This window comes from Onychomys torridus, chromosome 10, assembly GCF_903995425.1.
Source record: "Onychomys torridus chromosome 10, mOncTor1.1, whole genome shotgun sequence".
Taxonomy (NCBI): Eukaryota; Metazoa; Chordata; class Mammalia; order Rodentia; family Cricetidae; genus Onychomys; species Onychomys torridus.
Genome location: NC_050452.1, coordinates 65,532,040 through 65,546,958, shown reverse-complemented (window position 1 = coordinate 65,546,958; position 14,919 = coordinate 65,532,040). Strand labels below are relative to the sequence as shown.

General features: G+C 42.2%; 1 protein-coding gene across 2 annotated transcripts in view; it reads left to right on the top strand.

Moving 5' to 3' along the window:
• Positions 1-14,919, top strand: part of C1qtnf7 (C1q and TNF related 7) — a 103,873-nt gene that overhangs the window by 11,194 nt on the left and 77,760 nt on the right. The window lies entirely within an intron of this gene.

Below are 14,919 nucleotides of genomic sequence, written 5' to 3'. Positions count from 1 at the left end.
TGCCTGCCTTCCCCGCCTCCCCAGGGTCTCTGTTTATTGAAAGAAAGTTTCCCGGTACTTTGTGGTTTACTAAGAATGTATGTGTGTTCTCCCTTGACACAGAACCCAGGCCTGACTCCAGGGAACAATGACCTCCACATCTCCTGTACTAGTTCCTACTTTTCCTGTTACTATGACACAAGTATCTGACAAATGTAACTTAAGGAAGGAGGAGTTCAGCTTGTCTTACAGTTCAAGAGTACAGGCAGTCATGGCTGGGAAGTCAAGACAGCTGGAGTTGGAAGCAGCAGCTCACGTTGCATGTCTAGTCGGGAAGGAGAGAGCCACAATTGCTCATGCGCATCTAGCTTCCTCCTTTTGTTCAGTCCAGGACCCAAGTCCAGAGAATGGGGCCCACTTTAAGGGTATGTCTTCTAACCTCAATTATCCTAACCAAGATCATCCCTCACCGGTGTTCCTGTAGGCTTATCCCGAGGTGATTCCAGATCCTGGCAGACTGATACTCAGTATACATACCAAATCCTCCCTCTCTAAGTCTGGAAGCACAGAAGCTACCTGAAAAAAAAATAAATGAATAAAAATTAAAAATAAAAATCATATCCCTGGTCTTGACCTAGCAAGAAAGCTCATGGCAGTCAATTCGTGGACATCATATGGAAAGTCAGATGTCTCTCAGGATGACCCTAACTACCGCTTAGGTTATTGTCTGGTACCCACAGTCCAGGGAGCTGATAAGTTCTGTGACTCAAAGATCCTTCTTCTATTAATGCTAAATTTGCACCAATAAGCCTACCAGTAAAATAAAAAAAAAATTAACTAAAACATTCTGTTTCTTAAAATGGTTTTAACAAAGCTTGTTTACATCTATATTAGAATTAGTTTTTGTTTTCTTAGTTAACTAAAATTTATCAAAAATTAAGAATCTGAACTTACAATCTTTTTATATGCCACTCTCAGCCCTGACTTTTCCCTCTTCTTTGATGGGTGTGTAAGTCGTTTGACCTGTCTGAGCCGATGTTCCTCCTTGAAAATGGGACCAATGTATACCTATTCCCCCCACACTAGATGTATTGACTCACTATGTAAGAAAAGGTGTGTATATGGGAAGGCAAACCACATGGAGGAGACTCATCCTTTATGTAAGCTTGATAATTTGGCCTCTTTGCTATGGTCTAGATCTCCTCTCTGGACAAATTAGCACCTAATTTAATGAATCTAAGAGGAATGTAAGCACACCAGGGACTCAGAGAAGAGACATGTGTGAGAGTGTAAACATGTCAAGGAAGATAACTGCAGCCAAGCTGAACATATTTCCATGATGCTGTGAGGGCAAAATGACAAGCACATTCTAGGCCTTCTTGCCTTTTATCATGTCATTCCATTTTATCCACAGTCTCTCTTTCTACAGTTTCATTGTGGATCAGCACTGTTCATCAGTCATCCATGGCCTGAGAAGATTAAATAGAAAATTCCATAAATAAATAGCTCTTAAGTTTTAAATTATACACCATTCTGAATAATACGTAAATCCTCCCAGCATCCTGCATTCTCTTTCCTGGAACATGGATTAGTCCTTTGTCCAGATTATCCATTCTGCATATACTATCCATGGACTAGTCATTTAGTAGCCTTTCCAGTGATCAAACTGAGTGCCTGACTTCACAATGTATACCATCCAGTAACCCTATTTTACTTAATACTGATCCCAATGTGCAAACTTTTATTACAGGTTAAATGTTTTACAATGTTGATTATTATTAATGCTGTTAACCTCTTACTGTACTTAATGTATAAATTAAACATTATTTAAAATGTGTATGTATAGTTTTTAAAACCTATAATATACAGAGGTCAGTGCTATATGAGGTTTTGGACTGGGTTTTAGACTGTTAATCTCCATAAAGAATGGGGCATGTGTGTGTCTGGTTTGGGATGATTTGTGCTTGCTATTTGCAAATACAATTCAATGCTCCTTCCCTGATGCTTCTGTCTATGAAAGAAAATAAAACCATTTCTCAAAAATACAGTATCAATATGATAGCAGCATACTTCTGGGCAATATGTTGAGTCAGCAGCCACAGTTTTATATCTACAGGAGTAACCAGACACCACACACAAATGCATATGTACTGGGAAGACTCCAGAGACTGGGAACTACATGCTCTAGCTGGAGCAGGCAGGTCCCACATGCTCTGGGGATGGTGTCCAGGGAAAATACGGCCTAACAGTGCCAGGTCTTCAGGTCTTTTATTTTTTAATTTTTAAAAATTTATTTATTTTACATCCCAACTGCATTTTTCCCTCCTTCCTCTCCTCTCATCCCCTCTGCCATCTCCCCTCTACCCCTTCAATTTACTCCTCCTCTGTTTCTGTTCAGAAAAGGAAAGGCCTCTCATGGGTGTCAAGAAAGCATGCCATATCAAGTTGTGGTAAAACCAGAGACAAACAAATACACACAAATGTGGTGTGCGCATATACATATGCAGATGTTCCCAGCTGCAGCACAAGAAAGTACCAGTAGTCTGTAAACCCCCTTAATATTCCACACCACCATTGTAAGGTTCACACTACACATCTGCCCCTGTGAGACCCAAAGCCTTACATCATCCGGAAGCAACAACGACATGACATAAATGAATATGTAATCTGCTGGCCGATGGAGCTGTGTCTTCACATCTTTTGTCGTGAGACTCAACGGGATACGTGTAAAATATGTTACACTGCCCGTCCCCACAGAGGTAGACAGAGGAACAAACGACGACTCTGCCATCTACTCTTGACAACTTCAGTCTCCAGACCCCACAGTTCCTCTGGAGCGACTCAGTCTCGCCTTCATCTCCCTCCTTTCCAGTCCTTGACCGGGTCCTTGTCTCAGACAGCCGCTTCAGCCCTTGTTTTCTTTCTGCTCTCCTCTCTGAGCCAGGCCTGTCTTTCATTCTCTGGTTTCCGTTTACCCCCCTGTCATCACACATTCTCTTGTTCTTCCCAGTCCTTTCTTCCCAAATCCAGGCCTTTTAATTTCCCTCAGGCACCTTCTCCACGCACCCCCTCTAGCCCGAAGTATTCCTCTTCATTTTCATTTGTGCTTTTATCTCCTGCAGTTTCCATGTCCCTAGATAACTGAGGTCCCTAGCACCGTACCTGGGTTTTAGCAAAAATTCCAGAAACACCAGTTGGTCCTTTTGTATGTGATTTTAGGCAATGGAGAAGAAATATACAAAATAAACATTTGAAATGGGAACACAAAATCAGAGCCATGACAAGGAGAAGAAATAAAATATGTGAACCGAAAGGACCAGTCTAGTTAGAATGATTGAGCGTGAAATTTCGCTTCCTGGCAGCCCAACCATGTATTGTCTGGTGCATGGGGGGGGGGGGGGTGAAGGGCCAAAGGAGAGGAAATGAATTCTCCTTTTGCCTTGACTCAGCCCTGCTTTTGGAACACATGTTATTCCCTATATCTCCATTTTGTTTTCAACAATTCATTAATCTCTTGCTGAACATCCGGCTCGTCACTGTGATTTGAGTGAGCCTCACTCAAATCCTATTTAGAAGGCTGTTCTCTATGGTAAATATAAGGTTTCTTATGAGGACAATTTATGTTGATGCTGTTGCTATGGTATTGGAAAAGAAGACCTGTAATTCTTGGTTAATCAGCTTCCTGGATGCAGGTTCCAGATGCAGGAGGGTGGCTTAAGGAGGAAAGAATTAGATGAAGGAAGGAAGGAAGGAAGGAAGGAAGGAAGGAAGGAAGGAAGGAAGGAATAAGGGAGGGAGGGAGAGAAGGATGGCTCTTCTGAATTCTTTTCAACTTTCTTCCAAAGCCACCCTGTGTTTCCTCTTTCCTTGTTTCTTGCCTATCACTGTCCCTGAGACCTATTTCAGGTTACTATCTCATTGCAGTTGTACTGGCAAGCTTTACTGATGACTCGGTATTTAATCCAAAAAGCCATCAAAATGAAGACAGGCTCTGGAATTCAGCTCTTTCATTTTCTAGCTGGTATCGTTGGTGAATTAACTTTTAATCTGCATCTCTTTGTAAAAAACAAAGACGGGGTGTACATTAGGCTCACTGGATGGATGAGGCAAGTAGACACTGGGGTGACTAGCAACCCAGCCCCAGCTTGGTTTGAGCCATAAGCACATCACTCTCCCAACAATGTCCTAGCCACCTGGAACTCCACCTGCTTTGAGCTACATTCCTCCCTTCTCCAAAGCAAGCCAGTCATGCCAATCTATAGTCCCCTAGCAACATTTAGTAAAACTCCTTTTGTAGCCAAAACACATCTTATAACTAAGGGAGGTGGGGTAATCCAGCCTAGACTAGTTTAGGCTGCTTGTGCTGGAAGGAAAACTCTATCTTCAAAATAAACATTTATGGAGAAAAAAAATACTATTTACCATCTTATGCCCATACATAATCAGCATATGATTACATATGCATAATTACACAAGATTAAAATCAGATGCATCATTGGAAAAACATGTCCAATGGCTTATATAAACCAAATCTATCAATCAAAACGCAAATCACCCATACTCTGCCCCTAGCAACTATCTCTTCCTCCTGGAGCCACACAAAGACACCTCTGCCAGTAATCAGAGGCTTTGAGTAAAGAGCTGAGCTTGAAGCTCTCTTGCTATTTGCCCCGTCTGTACTTTTGATTCGCTTCTGAATGAAACCCCTCACTATACTGTGCTAATTAATTGTATGTGCTTCTTCAATTCTGTAACAAGATGCCAAGGACCTGCAAACACTCAGTCCAGGCAAAGACCACTGGTAGCAGGGTTTCAGTGAAATCGGAAGAGGCTGTGTAAATAAATCACAGCTACTGTTAAAATCCTGTCTCCACCATTAGGAATGGACTAGAGGATAAACCCTTAGCAAGCTGGTGTTGCTGAATCATGGAGTATCAGGTTCTCTTCTCTTCCTTCCTTCTTCCTTCCCTTGGTTTTCTCCTCCTTCTTTCCTGTCCTTCTAATGGTCCCAGTGTGGACATACATTTAATGGGCATCCTAATTAAACACAACATGTGTAGACTTCATGACATCAATTCCAACCGTAAACCAACTTCATTACAAAATCGTCACCCTCTTCTACCCAAGACAGCATTCTGAGCGAGACTTGGGTGAGGTCCTGGGGAAGGTTTTTGGAACCTAGTGCCTATGCTGAGACACTTTGCTCAGCCTTGGTGCAGGGAGGAGGGGACTGAACCTGCCTCAACTGAATCTACCAGGCTGGGCTGACTCCCCAGGGGAGACCTTGCCTTGGAGGAGGTGGGAATGGGGGGTGGGGTGGATTGGGGTGGGGGAAAGGCTGGGGGTGGGAGGAGGGAGGACAGGGGAATCTGTGGCTGATATGTAAAATTAAATTAATTATAAAATAATTTTTTTAATTTTTAAAAATAAATAAATAAAAATTAAAAAAGAGAAAGCGTGTATGTGACAATGCCTTATGACTAAAGGATGTGGGCATTCCAGGCAGATACAAACCTGGTGGCACCTTAACTATTAGCAAGAGAGCCTCAAAAACCCCTTAAGTGAGGGCTATACCCACAACCATCAGAGCTCAGAGGGTGGAGCTGAGGCTTGTATAATTTTTTCGAGTCCCCCTGTGCCTTAAAAAGTGCAGTCACTGGGAAGAATCACCATTTTACAGAAAGTGACAGCCAGTGGTGTAGAAAGCTGCTGAGTTCCCAAGGATGTGTGTCACTCCCTTGATCCTAGGACACTGGTTATTCTTGGGGCCCTGCTGAACCCTCCCAGGAACTTTGCAGAAAGGGAAGTCAGGCTATAGAAGGCACGTATGGCTACAAAATGTCCACAGCACATCCAGCCTAATTCTTCAACAAACATGGCGAACAGGAGAGAAGGGGCCTTGAGAAATCAGCAAAAACAACAGAAGTTGGCTTTGGAATGGAAGTGACTTTTAGAATATGCTAGACCTAAGCATATTTAAGCCAGCATAAATCAAACCGAATCACATTAAGTTTCCAAGTTATTTTTTCTCTTTAAATAGTGAGAATCTGTTTGCCTTCATCCACTAGATTTATCAGAGGATCTTGGCCAAATGGGTCCCCACTTCACACCTCATCATATATTTCTTTTCAATTGCTATTTGTGAAACTGGTCAAGCATGCCACTTCAACACCTCTCTTTTATCCTCACAGACAGCCCGTAAAATGGCTACCCTCCCTTTTTACATGTAAGGAAAATTTTTTCAGATGAGTAAACTAAGGACTCACAGAGCACCAAAATTTCCCTAAAGTCAGTAAGAAGCCAAATCAAGAGGCAAGCCTGGGTCACTATGACCCTCTATAGCCTACTGTTTGACCCTGCTCTTCTGGAGGTAAAGCACGGCCTCAGTTCCTGCAAAACTGCATGTTCTTTTCCTAATCTGCAAAAAGATGACAACTGTTCCCCCAAAGGCTATGGCAAACACCAGAATCTCTGATAAGAGGAGGAATTATCACCAAGTCTGTAGCTATCTCTTCAGGTCCAAATCGTTTCAGAGACAAGTGGGAGGGTGTGGGGTCTTTGCTCTCATTGACACAGATGCCCAGAATAGTGGCAGAGGAGCAGCCAGAATAGGAATTGTCCATAACTGCCACTAATCAGGAAATGTTGCTCCCTCAGCTCTGGGCAGTCAGGGTTTGATAGGAATGATTGCGCCAAGCATCATTCATCTCCACCATCTGCTCATTCCTACTCCCTGAACAAGTAGTCCTTGCTGACTTCTGCCTGCCAAAGTGTCATGTGTGCCAGCTCATTTGGCCATCTCCTCTTGAGGAAAACCCAGTATCCACGTCCTTTGATTGCTCTGAAAACTTATTAGTGTCTGCTTGCAAGCCACAGTCTTCTCCTAATGACTCCAGGTGTCTGTGATCCACAGGGCTTTGATTTCTGGTCTATTAACTTAGAAGAGGATTAAACCTAATAAAAATATAACATTAGCTCCAAATAGCTGCATAATGTGTGTCAGTGAGATGCTCTCCTCCGGTCTGCAGAATGCCGGCATTAGTATGAGTTCCCCTTTGCAATGAGAGAGAAATGAGCAAAATGCCACTTCCTCCCCATAAGAAAGGCTGATGCAATATCCCCTTGAAGGACTAAATGGCACTTTTTATTGCCTTAATAATAGTTTAAAAAAAAAAAAAACAACACTTTGGTGCTACATCTAAAGGGGGAAACTGGCTGGCAACTTCATCCAAGAACAAATTTAGGTTCCTTGAGAATAAATCTTAATAAGACTATAACTTTGACTGTTCAGTTCAGATAAGAAAAAAAAATGCTAAAACATCCAATAAAGCACAGATTAGCTAAGCATCTATTTCTTTTTCATCTTTTTCAGCTCACTTTTCCATGTTTTTTTTTTTTTTCAAAAATTATTCTAGCAAGAATCTGGTACTGGGTTTCCATAGTGTAGTGGCCATCATGCTTGCCTAACTTGAGAGGTCCCTGGTTCAAAACCGGTGGGAACAACCTTACTTTCTGCTGGGTGGTGGTGGTGGCACATGCCTTTAATCCCAGCATTCGGGAGGCAGAGCCAGGCAGATCTCTGTGAGTTCGAGGCCAGCCTGGGCTACCAAGTGAGTTCCAGGAAAGGCACAAAACTACACAGAGAAACCCTGTCTCGAAAAACTAAAAAAAAAAAAAAAAAAAAAAAAGAATCTGAAAGAAGACATGTCATATGCCCATAAATACAATCATCTCATATAGAACACACATCTCAGACCAAGGTCTAGGGGCTTTATGGCAATTGGGCCATGGCTGCTGTCCAGAATATCCACAGTTTGTTACAAAGTTGTCAGGAGAAAGGAAAAGCAGGTACTGATTGAGTGTCCTGCTTGGAGAGGGTCCTCAGCGCTAACTGGGTGCTGGGCTAGTATTGTCCCCTAGAATTAGCCCCTCCCAGTTGTTTGGTATTGCCCTTTTACCTAAAAAGAAGCTAAGGGAGATGAAAACATTAGACACTGTGATCAATATATGCCTGAGATCGGTGCCTGAGCTCATTCAAAATGTGTTTGAATCTATGAATGGACACATCCTGGAAGGCAACAGCAACTATGAAAGAAACCATGCAATGACTCTCTAAGCCCTGACTCTGGAGGCAAATGTCTCCCATGATTACAAGGCTTTCATAAGACACACCACAGCATTCCCAGCTGGGACAACACGTTTCAATAGGCTTGCCCACAGCTGGTTGTGAAGGCAGTTTTTGTGGAAGACTAATGTATGCAGTTAATCACTATCAAAACCCACTTTGCAACCAGGAAAAATGAGGCATGGTTGTCACAGGAGAAAAGGGTGGACAGGGTTGTAAAAGAATGAGAAACCCCACGTAGAATGTCAGGAAGAGGAAAGAAGAGACTTGCCTATGGTATCCTTTGTGAGGGCCGAGTAGCTGTTTAGTCAGAAAGGAATGTTCTGGAAGAAAAATAGTAAGATGAAAGAAAGAGATTAGAAAAGGATTTGAATTGTGACAGGATGAAAATGGAGGAACAGTGATTCTGACTTTCTTCTGAAAGGAATGGGAAGCCATCAAAGGCTCTGGTATGCGGGAGAGACATGTGGGGAGCAGAGTTTGGGAAGATTAAGCTGTTACAGTGCGGAGGGGAGGGACTGCAGTCTGGGGCCAGATGGAGGCCTTGCCTCATCGCTCCACAGCTCTCTGGTGGTCAGAGCTGTGGGAGGCTCTATGTGTCCTTTCAGCTCTGCTGTTCTCTATCCCGGGTGCAGGAAAGTCCAAAGATGAACCAGTGGCTGCAGCTTGTCCTAATGTGCTCCATGTGGAAGGGTCTAAACGCGTATGGCCTTTGATGTGGAAATGTCTTCAGTACATTGTGTAGATTGCAGGAACACGAAATACAGGAGGCCCCATGCAACCACATGTGGACCTCAGCAAGCAGAGAGATGGTGATGAGGGGAAAATCAGAGTGAAGGAAAAATGAGATCTTTTCTCCAACACAGGAGGACATAAATTTAAATTATGGGTCCCAGTGCAGATGCAATATGTGGAGCCTCACTTGAGTACTGCTGGTGCTTGGGGAACTATTTTCTACAGACCTTCTGCCTTACCCTTTGCCTACGCATGCATGCACATGAGGCCCCATTGGATTCAGGTTGCTATCACAGCAGTCTAGAGATTGGAGACATCCTAGCCTGGTCTCGGATTTGGAAATGAAAGATTTTTGCATGCCACTTAAAGGTTATAAAATTTCAAAAAGGCTATGCTAGGGAACAAGAATTAAACCTGAGTTCACTCTTTGCCATGTGACCTTGAGCAAGTACACTCATCTCTGTATGACACTGGGGCTATGAAAACATCTTACTCAAACCAAAGACTTGACATAGGAGTGAGGAGGGTCAGAACTCAATGTGGACAGGGCCAGGCAGGAAAAGCAAATGAGTCTGGGGGAATTCCTGAGAAATCACAGCTCACTGGCTACTTGCCTGACTCAGTAGCCTCACTCACAAGGGAGCCACATGGAATAGTTCATAAACACCTCGACCAGTTGAGAGAAACCAGAAATCAAAGAAGAAAGATTTACTGTGGCTTTTCAAACAATGGGCCTCATGTTTTAATTTTGTACCAGGCCTATGTTATATTGTTGGTCCTAGAAGAGAGACTGAAGAAGAAGGAATCTCTGATCATACAATGGGTAGAAATGAATAAAAATAGATTAATGTTACCAATATTTGAGTTACCAATATCTTACATAGACCTCTGTAGGACATTGTGAGGCACATGGCATCCCAGCCCATTCCTGCCTTCCAACTGAACAAGCCAATCTCAGATACCTCCAAGCAAGTGCTCTACCACAGTCCCATGCCCATAATAAACCACATACAGAGAAAACTGGGTTGTTAAAACAAATGTTAGTGTAAGAAACTGACTTGTGAAATTAAAAAATAAATTTCAGCATTGGAGGTAATTTATAGGTTGTCATTCAAACTTCTGAAAGCCCTAACAGGATAGCTGGCACCTCCTTGAGAACTCTTGGTGGCCATCATCACTCTTAGAGTCTGATTTCTAGACCCAGGGATCCAGCTAGAGCAAGTTTCCATCCCTTCCAAGAAATGACTCTTTTCCCAGGAACATCCTCTAAGTGCATGTGAAGGTCAGGCAAGCAGTGGTACCCACTCCCAGACTCTGAAGGCAAAGGAAGAGAAGAGGATGGTCACCTTGCAAAAAGCTGGGAGGCCAGGTGACAGCCCTACCCCTGTCCAGGTAGGGATAAATATAGGCTGGCAGTACATCCCCTTCCCAATAGACCTAATGTCATCTGTTCCAACCGCCCTAATGTCCTCAGCTTTGGCCTCATCTGTCAAAGGTCTGGCAGGACTAACAGTAATGGTCTGTCCTTGGAAAAGGCCCCCAGAGGTCTCTACTTGAACAAGTCTGAGTAAGTAGAGCTTTGAGGCTGCAGTACATAATCGGCCATTGAGAGTTCCTTTCTAAGGGCAAAAGGAACCCATAAGTCTTTTAAACTGTTAGCCCACAGGTGAATTTGCAATTGTAGAATCTGTGACTAATGAGGACTAGTTACAAATTACACGCTTGCCACACTACCAAATACAGTCAGTTCTAATGGCCCACTATAGTTCAGGATATAAAGACATCAGTAGCAGTGAACCAGAGCACTGGGCCACTGATGAACTACAGCTGTAGAGAAGGCTAAAGGCCTTCATCGCAGTTACGACAACTGATCGTTTGAAAAACCTCATCTTGGCCATATTTATATTTAGATCACCTTTTCCATGTACTGTGAAATCATTAACATTGAACTTCTTGCCAAGAGCACTGTAGTTTGTACATGAGCAAAGTTTATCTGATACACAATTTCCTCTGTAATACACAGCCTTCTCTCAATTAGGAATACTGATAGCAAGCTATTGATTTCCATTTTTTTGTCATGACTTTTTTATTTTTATTTTATGTATATGAGGTTTTGTCTGCATGTATGTCTGTGTACCATGTGCATACAGTGCCCTTGGAGGTCAGAAGAGGGTGTCAGAACCTTGGGATTGAAGTTAGAGACATTTGTCTATGTGAGTACTGTCATTTGGTTGCTGGGAATTGAACTCATGTCCTTTAGAAGACCAGCCAGTGATCTTAACCTCTTAGCAATCTCTCCTGCCTCTCCATTTTAAATAGTAGGACTGTAAAGTGAAAGAAATGTAATAAACTTAACACTAAATTCACTGGGAAAAAAAGAATAGTCATTTACAATAGGAGGTCTGAGCACAGAAGGCAAAATGCTGTCCTCTTTACCCTCAGCCATGCACACTTGCAAATAAAGTAACTAGCAAAGCACTGTGAGCATCCATGTGTAATTATAGATTTGTTAACCAAGAGGGAATTCTTGGAAGTACCAGCATCTGTGAATGACGAGGAGTGGTTTGTCTATGTAATGTCATCCACATTAACCCTGCCCAGCAGGTCTGCAGTGAAGTCACAAGTAGGTTTCTCTCTGAGGCCTGCCAATATTAACTAGCCTACAGAGGACCATGTGTCAAAGGGAAACACAGTACTCATGCAAAGTTCTATTTTTCTTTGAAAAGATGAAGATCTCAAATCTTCAAACCTTTCCAAGATACCATATAACCATTTACATATTTTAGCATTAAATTAAGAAAATATTTTTCTGATGAAGGCAGACACTTTTTCTAACTGAATTTTAAATTTATTTTTAGCTTGGTTTTGTCTAGGTTCATTTTGTTTTGAGAACTTATTATGGAGCAGAAGATGACCTCCTGCTTCTACCTCCTTAGTGGTGGGATTTCAGGCATGTGCCTCCATACCCTGTTAATGTGCTCAGGACGGAGCCCAGGGTTTCCTAATGCGGGGTAAGCATGCTACCACCGGAGCCACATCCCTAGCCCTGTCTTTTCTATTTTTAATTGATACATGAGAATCTGATAATCATGCATACTTGGCCAGGGGAGAATGAGGAATGGTGGGTGGCAACTTGGAATTTCCAAATAGGTACATGCCACACATAGAACATAGAGTCACTAGCAGATATACAACTTCAAACACTTATCTCTTTGAGTTGGGGACATTCAGAACTTTCTTATATAGTTTTTTTAAACATGATTGACTATTAGCTACTGTTACTCTACTGACATATAGACTACTGGACTGTAATTCTCTGAGTATGTTTTAACACTTAGCCAGTGCCTCCAAGCTCTCTCTCTTCTCTACGCTTCTCCGTTTCCATTAGGTACCATTCTAATCTCTATTTTATGCGATCAGTGTTTTATCTTCTGCATGTGAGTAAAAACATGCTGCATTTGTCTTTCTGCTTCTGGCTCATTCCATTCAATATATTGTCCCCCAGACCACGTAGATCAGACTTGGGAACCGCTACAAATTGGTCTTAGTTCTGTACTTTGGAAGGACACAGAATGAGGTGACCCTCCTTCCACAGAGCAGCCTTTGAGACATTTGAAGACACTGCCTGCTCCCTCTTCCCACTTCCAGCATCCTACTCTGATTGTTCCTCACCAGCCTCTCCAATTTCAATATCTTGGTCACTTTCTTGGGGCATGTTCTAATCTGTCAAAATTCACAGCCATCTCCTGCTCAAGTTTGAGAAAAACATTAGTAATCAAACTTTGGACAAGGTAAATCATTCACAGAGCTTTTCTGGGGACAGATTTCTCAACATGAATGAGTCTTTGTTTTTTTTTAGATCATATCTTCATATCTTCCCATGTCTCATAGTTATCCTAAACGGAACTAATAAGATGATTCAGTGAGTAATGGCACCTGTTCCCAAGCCTTACTACGTGACTCACATGGTAGAAGTGACTCTCACAAGTTGTCTCCTGATCTTCACAAGCACACCATGGCATGTGTGCATGCATGCAAACACACACACACACACACACACACACACACACACACACGCATGCATGCACTCACATGCACACAGATAGGTAGATAGTAGATAGATAGATAAATAAATGATTTAAAATATTCTGATGAAATAATCATATGCATGCACCAAAAGTAATTTCACTACAAGAGTGTTCACTATGGAGATTTTTATTGCTCCAACATGTGGATACAATTAAAACATCAAAACTTACAATGCTAAAAAAAAAAAAAAAAAACAACTGAGCCACAATACTCTATATAGCCATTAAAGATTATAATGTCAGAAAGCTTGTATTGAGCTGCATAGGTATCTGTAGAATCATAGAGAACTGTATAGAAGAATGAATACAGCCTGATTACATTTTGATTAAAATAACCATTTTATTTCTCTATTCAAGATATATAGAGAAAAATATCCCCCAGAGGCTAAGAGTAGCTCTCCATATTAACTGCTTTTATCACTGTGACAAGTACTTAAAGAAAGAAAACATGTTCAAAGAGTAAAGATTCATTTTGGCTGGACAGGCTTCATTGCTGCGCATAGATGCACACATGCCATGGTGTGCTCATAAAAATCAGTAGACGACTTGGGAGAGTCGCTTTTCTCCTTCTACCATGCGAGTCCAAAGGACTGGACTCAAGTAGTCAGGTGTGGGAGCAGGTGCCATTGCTCACTGATAAAGCAGAGCTGCACAGTGACAGGGTGTGACAGAGGAAAGTTGCTCAGAGCAGCCAGGAGATAGAGAGACAGGGAGGGGCTGGAGATACCTTTCAGGGGCCTGTACCAGGAACCTACTTCCTCCAACTAGGCTCCATCTCCTTCTATTTGCCGTCTGTCAAAGTAGCACCCCAGCCGGGTATCACCCCTTCTATACATGAGCTGGTGGGAGACATTTCATACTCATACCATGTGTTCTCTGTAGTTTATTTGATCTAAAGTATTTATCTTTGTTTCTTGTTTCCTTCAATAAGAAACTTCATTTGTAATAAGAAAAGATAACCCTTTGTTAGTTTCCTATTACCTTCTGAATAAGAACAGCACCCTGGTATGGGGCTTAGGATTTAGGGTGACTTCACCTTCTTCTTATATTAGCACTTTCATTTTGTCTCAACACATCACCCTAAATCCCCAACTTCATACCACTGCTGTCCATCTGACACCTTCTGATAATTCTCTCCTACAGAACAAAGTCAAGCCAGGTAGTGGTGGTGCATGCCTTTAATCCCAGCACAGAGCAGGCAGAGGCAGGTGAATCTCTGTGAGAGTGAGGCCAGCCTGGTCTACAGAGTGAGTTCCAGGACAGCCACGGCTGTCTCAAAATATCAAAGGAAAAAGAAAGAAAGAAAGAAAGAAAGAAAGAAAGAAAGAAAGAAAGAAAGAAAGAAAGAAAGAAAGAAAGAAAAGTAAAGCAAAAAAACAAGGTCAAGAAACTCACTTGGGGGAGATGGCTCTCTAAATAAAGCTTTTGTCACTGAAACATGAGAACCAGATTCTTCTCCCCAACACCCACATTTTAAAAATGGGTAGGTATATAGCAGCTACCTGTAATCTAAGTGCTCTTGAGGCAGAGAAGGGGGAGTCCATGACATGCTACCTAACTAGACCAGCCAACTTGATAATCTCCAGGTTCAATGAAAGACCCTGCCCCATCCAATGAAAGCAGAGAGCAATTAAGAAAGACACCCAACATCAGCCTCTTGTCTCTACATGAACTTCTATACCCACACACATGTGCAACAACACACATGTTAACATGTACACCACAAACACATGCAAACAAAAAACAAGGTAGCTTGGGGAAACTGTTGTCAATTACATGAATAGCAAGAAGGCAATGCCAATTTAAGGTCGTGTGTCTACTTGAAGATTGTGTCTCACCAGGACCAGGATTGTACAGTGGGACTTTTTTATCTTTGTGATATAATCACATGTAGCACAGGAAAATCATTTACATTGTTCACAGTATTATCTGGGGAGAAATACTCTGAAATATAGTTTCTTCCATTGCCATGTCTACAAACAGTAAAAATGA